Here is an 8811-nt window from a genome sequence, read left to right as displayed (position 1 = left end):
TGGTCGCGGACGCTATTTAAATGTGGCGCCAAAATCGGTGATTGGTCGCGCCCAGCGTCGGCGACCAATCAGCACAGCGGTGTTTAAATGTGGAGCCAAGATCGGTGATTGGTTGCGGCCGATATTTAAATTTGGCGCCCAAATCGGTGATTGGTCACGGGCAGCGCCAGCGACCAATCAGCGATTTTTAACACAAATGTCCGGATCTTTGTAACACCATGCGGATACTGTGGGGAGATCAGCGGCTAGGGTGTCAAGGGAGGACCGGGGAGCGGAGCTGCGGGTCAGGATACATCTGCTGCGAGCAGTCGCTCATCTCCCGGCTTCTCGCAGCGGAAGTATCCGACCAGGCAGCGGCGCTCCCCGGTCCTCACCAATACGATTCGCTGATTGGTCGCGCTCTCCGCACGCGACCAATCAGTGATCTTGGCGCTAAAGTTAAACACCGCTCTGCTGATTGGTCGCAGAAACTGCCCGCGACCAATCACCGATTTGGGCGCCACATTTAAATAGCGGCCGCGACCAATCAGTGAGATTGGCGCCAAATTTAAACAACGCTCTGCTGATTGGTCGCGGACTCCAGCCGCGACCAATCAGCGAGATTGGCGCCAAATTTAAACCCCGCTCTGCTAATTGGTCGCGGATGCCGGCCGCGACTAATCAGCATTATTGGCGCCAAATTTAAACACCGCTCTGCTGATTGATCGCGGTCGCCGTCCGCAACCAATCAGCAGTATTGGCGCCAAATTTAAACCCCGCTCTGCTGATTGGTCGTGGTCGCCGTCCGCAACCAATCAGCAGTATTGGCGCCAAATTTAAACCCTGCTCGGCTGATTGGTCACGGTTGCCGGCCGCGACCAATCAGCAGTATTGGCGCCAAATTTAAACCCCGCTCTGCTGATGGGTCACGGTTGCCGGCCGCGACCAATCAGCGATTTTGGCGCCAAATTGAAACACCGCTCTGCTGATTGGTCGCGGCCGGCGATTGTGACCAATCAGCATTATTGGCGCCAAATTTAAACCCCGCTCTGCTGATTGGTCGCGACCGCCGGCCGCGACTAATCAACATTGTTGCCGCCAAATTTAAACACCGCCCTGCTGAATGGTCGCGGTCGTGACCAATCACCGTTATTGGCGCCAAATTTAAACACCACTTTGCTGATTGGTCGCAACCGCGACCAATCAGCATTATTGGCGCAAAATTTAAACCCCGCTCTGCTGATTAGTCGCAACCGCCGGCCGTGACCAATCAGCGATATAGTCGCCAAATTTCAACACCGCTTTGCTGATTGGTCGCGGTTGCTGGCCGCGACCAGTCAGCGATTTTGGCGCCAAATTTAAACACCGCTCTGCTGATTGCGCCGGGTCTGCCGCATACATATTCTAGAATACCCGATGCGTTAGAATCGGGCCACCATCTAGTTTCATGAAATAATTAAAAAAAAAATTGACGTGGGGCTTCGCCCTATATTTGTGTCCAGCCAGGTACAGCAGGCAGGAACGGGCTGCTCCCAACCACCAGCTGCCTATTTGTACCTAGCCGGACACAACAATATCGGGAAGCCCTTTTTTTCTTAATTATTTCATGAATTTCATGAAATAATTTAAAAAAAAAATACGTGGGGCTTCGCCCTATTTTTGTGTCCAGCCAGGTACAACTAGGCAGCTGGGGGCTGGAATCAACAGCGCAGGGAGGACCAAGCTGTCTGGGCCCCACCGGCTGCAAATTGCAGTCCGCTGCCACCCCGGAAAATGGCGCGTTCATAGAAGCGCCATCTTCTGGCGCTGTACCCAACTCATCCAGGGCCCTGGTGCGGTGGCTCACTGGGTAATAAAGGGGTTAGGGCCAGCTTGACATTATCAGCTGGCCTTAAGCCCGAAATTCATGGGGTCACGCCAATATTAGACATGACCACCATGAATTTCTACTAAAGTATTTAAAAAAAACACAACACCCAGAAAAAAGTCCTTTAATTGAAATAAACACACAATTCTTTATTGTTCTAAATTAAACCATACTTACCGTCACGCCCATTCCAGCTGAAGCCAACGATCTCCTGCAATAAAAGTAAAATAATAAAGCAACATCATCCTTACCTTTCCATGGCTCCCACGACAGCTTCAGCTCTGCTACATCGAGATGACAGGCTGGACCGCAGCAGAACGCTGCCATCCAGCCTGTCATCCCGCAGACAATGAGAAGAGCAGGCATGCTTGCGCTCCTCAGTGTCTCTCTGTGACGGCATAAAGATGAGCCGAGGTCATGTCCAATGAACTCAGCTCACCTCATGCACTTCACTGACAGCGTGGGAAAATTCTCACGCTGTAGCGCTGAGTGCAGGAGAATTTTCCCACGCTGTCAGTGACGTGCATGAGGTGAGCCGAGTTCATTGGACATGAACTCGTCTCATCTTTATGCCGTCACAGCGAGACACTGAGGAGCGCAAGCATGCCTGCGCTTCTCAGTGTCTGCGGGATGACAGGATGGATGGCAGCGTTCTGCTGCGGTCCAGCCTGTCATCTCGATGTAGCAGAGCTGAAGCTGTCCTGGGAACCATGGAAAGGTAAGGATGATGTTGTTTTATTATTTTTCTTTTATTTCAGGAGATCGTTGGCTTCAGCTGGAATGGGCGTGACGGTAAGTATGGTTTAATTTAGAACAATAAAGAATTGTGTCTTTATTTCAATTTAAGGACTTTATTCTTGGTGTTTGTGTTTTTTTTACCTTTGACTATGGGGTTAGTAATGGGGGTGTCTTATAGACGCCTCTCCATTACTAACCTGGGCTTGATGTTAGCTGGCATTATAAGCTGACATCAACCCCAGCCCTATTACCCCACTGCCACCGCTACAGGGCAGCGTGGAAGAGCGAGGCTAAGTGCCAGAATTGGCGCATCCTATGGATGCGCCATTTCTGGGGCGGCTGACGGCTGGTGTTTCTAGCCTGGGAGGGGGCCAATATTCATGGCTCCCTTCCTGGGCTATTAATATCAGCCCCCAGCTGTCTGCCTAGCCTTTGCTAGCTATTAAATTAGGGGGGACCCCACGTCATTTTTTTGGGGGGGTCCCCCATTTTAATAGCTAGTAAAGGCTAGGTATTCAGCTGGGGGCTGATATTAGTAGCCTGGGAAGCTCCGTGGGTATTACCCCCTTCCCAGGCTTCAAACATCTGCCCCAGCCGTCTGCTTAACCTCCGCTAGAGACTAAAATTAAGGGGAACCCCACGCCAATTTTTTTTTAAATAAATCCTTTATTTTAACACTAAATGACAAGTACAGTAAGCAACACTGTCACTGTACTTCATATATATGTGACTGACATGTTTCTATCTATCTAATCTATGTGTGATGCTCTATTCTGTCTGTTATAAATTGTCGGGTACAGATGCTGAATTGCCGGCCGGCTTTCTTAAAGAGACGGTGCATGAAAACACTATTATTTTTTTTGATAAATCCTTTACACTAAATGACAAGTACAGTAATCAACACTGTCACTGTACTTATTATATATGTGACTGACATGTTTCTATCTATCTAATCTATGTGTGAAGCTCTATTCTTTCTATTCTAAATTGTTGGGTACAGATGCTGAACTGCCGGCCGGCTTTCTTAAAGAGACGGTGCATGAAAACACTATTATTTTTTTTAATAAATCCTTTACACTAAATGACAAGTACAGTAATCAACACTGTCACTGTACTTCATATATATGTGACTGACATGTTTCTATCTATCTAATCTATGTGTGAAGCTCTATTCTTTCGGTTCTAAATTGTCGGGTACAGGTGTATGCCGCTGATGAATTGCCGGCTTTTCATGTTTCACTGTTGGCACTGTTCCTATCGATTTGGGCAATCACTGTAATGCCACAACCACCATGGCTGTGGCATTACAGTGAGTGGCAGACAATCCCTGCATGATTGGTGCTCTAAATAGCGCCAGACATGCAGGACACGCTTTTGGTGCACGAACAGTTATCGAACATAACCTCGAACAGCCGAATTTTTTGCAAATCGTTCGGGTTCGTCGAACAACTCGAACACCGCCCAAAACAGCTCGAATTTGAGATTGGCGAACAGTTCTAGTCGAACACCGCTCATCTCTAGTCCTTACAAGAAAGCCGTCGTTAGAAAATGACCCTCAATTAGATTTTGTGCTTCATGTATTTATTGGCAATAGATATTTTTACATATAATCTATTAAAATAGAGGATCCTGTGTTATCTACTGTATATAGAGGTGTTATCAATCATTGTACAGCAGGGGGAGGAGGTGAGCTGTGACATCACCTATTGTGAATGGTGGATCCTGTGTTATCTACTGTATATAGAGGTGTTATCAGTCATTGTACAGGAGGAGGAGGTGAGCTGTGACATCATCTATTGTGATTGGTGGATCCTGTGTTATCAGCTGTATATAGAGGTGTTATCAGTCATTGTACAGGAGTAGGAGGAGGTTAGCTGTGACATCACCTATTGTGAATGGTGGATCCTGTGTTATCTACTGTATATAGAGATGTTATCAGTCATTGTACAGGAGGAGGAGGTGAGCTGTGACATCATCTATTGTGATTGGTGGATCCTGTGTTATCTGCTGTATATAGAGGTGTTATCAGTCATTGTACAGGAGTAGGAGGAGGTGAGCTGTGACATCACCTATTGTGAATGGTTGATCCTGTGTTATCTACTGTATATAGATGTGTTATCAGTCATTGTACAGCAGGGGGAGGAGGTAAGCTGTGATATCACCTATTGTGAATGGTCGATCCTGTGTTATCTTCTGTATATAGAGGTGTTATCAGTCATTATACAGGAGGAGGTGAGCTGTGACATCACCTATTGTGAATGGTGGATCCTGTGTAATCTACTGTATATAGAGGTGTTATCAGTCATTGTACAGGAGGAGGAGGTGAGCTGTGACATCATCTATTGTGATTGGTGGATCCTGTGTTATCAGCTGTATATAGAGGTGTTATCAGTCATTGTACAGCAGGAGGTGAGCTGTGACATCACCTATTGTGAATGGTGGATCCTGTGTTATCTACTGTATATAGAGGTGTTATCAGTCATTGTACAGGAGGAGGAGGAGGTGAGCTGTGACATCATCTATTGTGAATGGTGGATCCTGTGTTATCTACTGTATATAGCGGTGTTATCAGTCACTGTACAGCAGGGGGAGGAGGTGAGCTGTGACATCACCTATTGTGAATGGTGGATCCTGTGTTATCTACTGTATATAGAGGTATTATCAGTGATTGTACAGCAGGGGAGGAGGTGAGCTGTGACATCACCTATTGTGAATGGTGGATCCTGTGTTATCTACTGTATATAGAGATGTTATCAGTCATTGTACAGGAGGAGGAGGTGAGCTGTGACATCATCTATTGTGATTGGTGGATCCTGTGTTATCAGCTGTATATAGAGGTGTTATCAGTCATTGTACAGGAGTAGGAGGAGGTTAGCTGTGACATCACCTATTGTGAATGGTTGATCCTGTGTTATCTACTGTATATAGATGTGTTATCAGTCATTGTACAGCAGGGGGAGGAGGTAAGCTGTGATATCACCTATTGTGAATGGTGGATCCTGTGTTATCTACTGTATATAGAGGTGTTATCAGTCATTATACAGGAGGAGGTGAGCTGTGACATCACCTATTGTGAATGGTGGATCCTGTGTAATCTACTGTATATAGAGGTGTTATCAGTCATTGTACAGGAGGAGGAGGTGAGCTGTGACATCATCTATTGTGATTGGTGGATCCTGTGTTATCAGCTGTATATAGAGGTGTTATCAGTCATTGTACAGCAGGAGGTGAGCTGTGACATCACCTATTGTGAATGGTGGATCCTGTGTTATCTACTGTATATAGAGGTGTTATCAGTCATTGTACAGGAGTAGGAGGAGGTTGGCTGTGACAACACCTATTGTGAATGGTGGATCCTGTGTTATCTACTGTATATAGAGGTGTTATCAGTCATTGTACAGGAGGAGGAGGTGAGCTGTGACATCACCTATTCTGAATGGTGGATCCTGTGTTATCTACTGTATATAGAGGTATTATCAGTCATTGTACAGGAGTAGGAGGAGGTTGGCTGTGACATCACCTATTGTGAATGGTGGATCCTGTGTTATCTACTGTATATAGAGGTGTTATCAGTCATTGTACAGGAGGAGGAGGAGGTGAGCTGTGACATCACCTATTGGGAATGGAAGATCCTGTGTTATCTACTGTATATAGAGGTGTTATCAGGGGGGGGAGATGAGCTGTGACATCACCTATTGTGAATGGTGGATCCTGTGTTATCTACTGTATATAGAGGTGTTATCAGTCATTGTACAGGAGGAGGAGGTGAGCTGTGTCATCACCTATTGTGAATGGTGGATCCTGTGTTATCTACTGTATATAGAGGTGTTATCAGTCATTGTACAGCAGGGGGAGGAGGTAAGCTGTGATATCACCTATTGTGAATGGTGGATCCTGTGTTATCTACTGTATATAGAGGTGTTATCAGTCATTGTACAGCAGGGGGAGGAGGTGAGCTGTGACATCACCTATTGGGAATGGAAGATCCTGTGTTATCTACTGTATATAGAGGTGTTATCAGGGGGGGGAGATGAGCTGTGACATCACCTATTGTGTTATCTGCCATTGCATTCCTGTCACTGATGATAAGGAGTCTGCTGAAAACTCCTAAAGGGACAGGAGGTATGAGTCTAAAAAAGCCCCAGTGGCCAGATTGAAAATTGTAAGATTACTATTTTTTTAATAGAAATCATGATATGAAGAAAAACATTGCTAATTAAAAAAATAAAATAAATGTAACTAAAAAAACTGATTTAACAATAGGGCGTGTTTTTATCGCTTCCTTTTGTAACTGATCATTGGGGATCACAGCTGCAGGATTCCATATGATATATGATCATCTTAGCTTGGACCCTGGAAAGAAAAACTTATTAGTCAAAGTGGCAGATCTTATTAAAGAATTCAGAAATCAATCTTATTTTTTTTTTAAACAGCATGACGCCCCCTTAATGATTTTCAGAGATTCTTTCAATTTATTCATTATCTATATTTGTAACCAAACTTCTTCACTGCTCCCCGCACCACTGGTAACTCTGCTTTGCGCTATTTTTCTTTGTATCACATGGAAAACTCAACACGAACTTTTGAAATTTAAATTAAAAAAAATTCACCTCCCCTCTTTCCATTGTAAATTTAGTAGAGACCCTCTAGCTGTTATGACCTGCTGCCCCTCTGGCTGTTATGACCTGCTGTAGGTATGATGCATAGACAGACACCAACTTCTGGCAGCGTTCTTAAGTAATATTAGTCCAGTCCTTCGGTCCAATGGCTTCCAGGTTATAATTATTCTTGGGTTGTCAACAGAGCGGTCCAAATAGTCCTTAGGAACGTTGACAGAAGATGGTGTCTGGATATGTATCACATCTGCAGCAGGTCATAACAGCCAGAAGGGCAGCAGGTTATAACAGCCTGAGGCGATCTACTTCATACCAAAGACACAGGGATGAATAATCCTGAGACATCAGGAAAAGTGTCATTTTGTACTGAATTTGCAGAAACCACTCGCTACATTAGTTTTGCTCAGATATTTACATTCATCTTGATTCACTGGTTTATTGCAAAGAGCAGAAAGTTTGCAGATTTTCCTAACAAGTCAAATTTGTAACTTGGGGGGGGGGGGGCGGAATCATTTTGTCTGCATCTGTATATTTAAACATTTTCCAAAAAATGTATCAATTTAGCCAATTAAACACTTTTGCAGGACCTTTTTTTTTGCATTTTTGTTTTGATTTTTCCTTTGAGCGCAGAATTACGTTCGAGTTTACCTAAAATGAGAGAATGACATGAGAAGTTTTACGTTAAGCAGCAGAATATAAAGGCTAATCTTATTTAAAAGTAATGTGTGTTTCTTGAGTGGAAGCCCAGATACGTTCAACTGGGACCAGCGCTTTTTTTTTTTTTCCTCGCAGGCTCGAAGTTCTACAGAGAAACTTTTTAACTTTTTTTTTTTTTTTTGCCAGAGCTAAATACTCTTGTGGCTGCGTTTAATAAAGAAACAAGTCTTAGGTAAAAGGATATGATTTTTTATGACATAAAGAATGCAAATAACTCTCAGCCTCTTTGCCTGGACCGGGTTTGGGGGCTGATGTGATGGGGGTTTAATAGTGACTTATAACCTGTGCTGACAATGTGCAGGCCTCCGCAACGTCATTTAACTCATTTATTCTGCTTGCTGTAAAAACAAAGAAATGGGCAAATAAATATATGGAAAGTTCATTGTTTGTCAGGGGGTTCCCGAGCCAAAAAGTTTTCGGTGACCTTTTAAAATACGGTCCCCTGCTAGTACTAAAATGTCTGTCACTCAGCGTACACGCCGGCATAATTTGCCCTCTTCACCCAGGAGGACCTTGTTTTTCTCTCTTTCAACTGCTCGTACGAATTTCCAATCAGCTGAATAAAAAAAAAAAAAAAAAAAAAATTACATTTTTTTTTCTTTTTTTTGCGTGGGAGTATTACAGTAAGTTGCAGGTTGACGATTACGATGCGCAGCGCTGCGGAGGATTATTAATGCTTCTACCTACTGACGTCCTTTCAGCGCTGAGCCGGGCCTGCGATCACTCAGTCTTAATTAGATTGAGTGAAGGAAGCTCGGTCAAGTGACGCTCGGGGTCGTCCAAGGAGCTTCATTTTATCCGAGGTGGATGCCCATTGATCATCGAGGCTCCTATCGACCATGTCTAAACCTCTAATTCACCATCTACTTAATGACTGGTTTTGGCTTAAGAGGC

Source organism: Phyllobates terribilis, unplaced genomic scaffold, assembly GCF_046119375.1.
Source record: "Phyllobates terribilis strain yellow unplaced genomic scaffold, ASM4611937v1 Scaffold_7__3_contigs__length_470593459, whole genome shotgun sequence".
NCBI classification, from domain to species: Eukaryota; Metazoa; Chordata; class Amphibia; order Anura; family Dendrobatidae; genus Phyllobates; species Phyllobates terribilis.
This window is presented reverse-complemented; position numbering follows the sequence as displayed.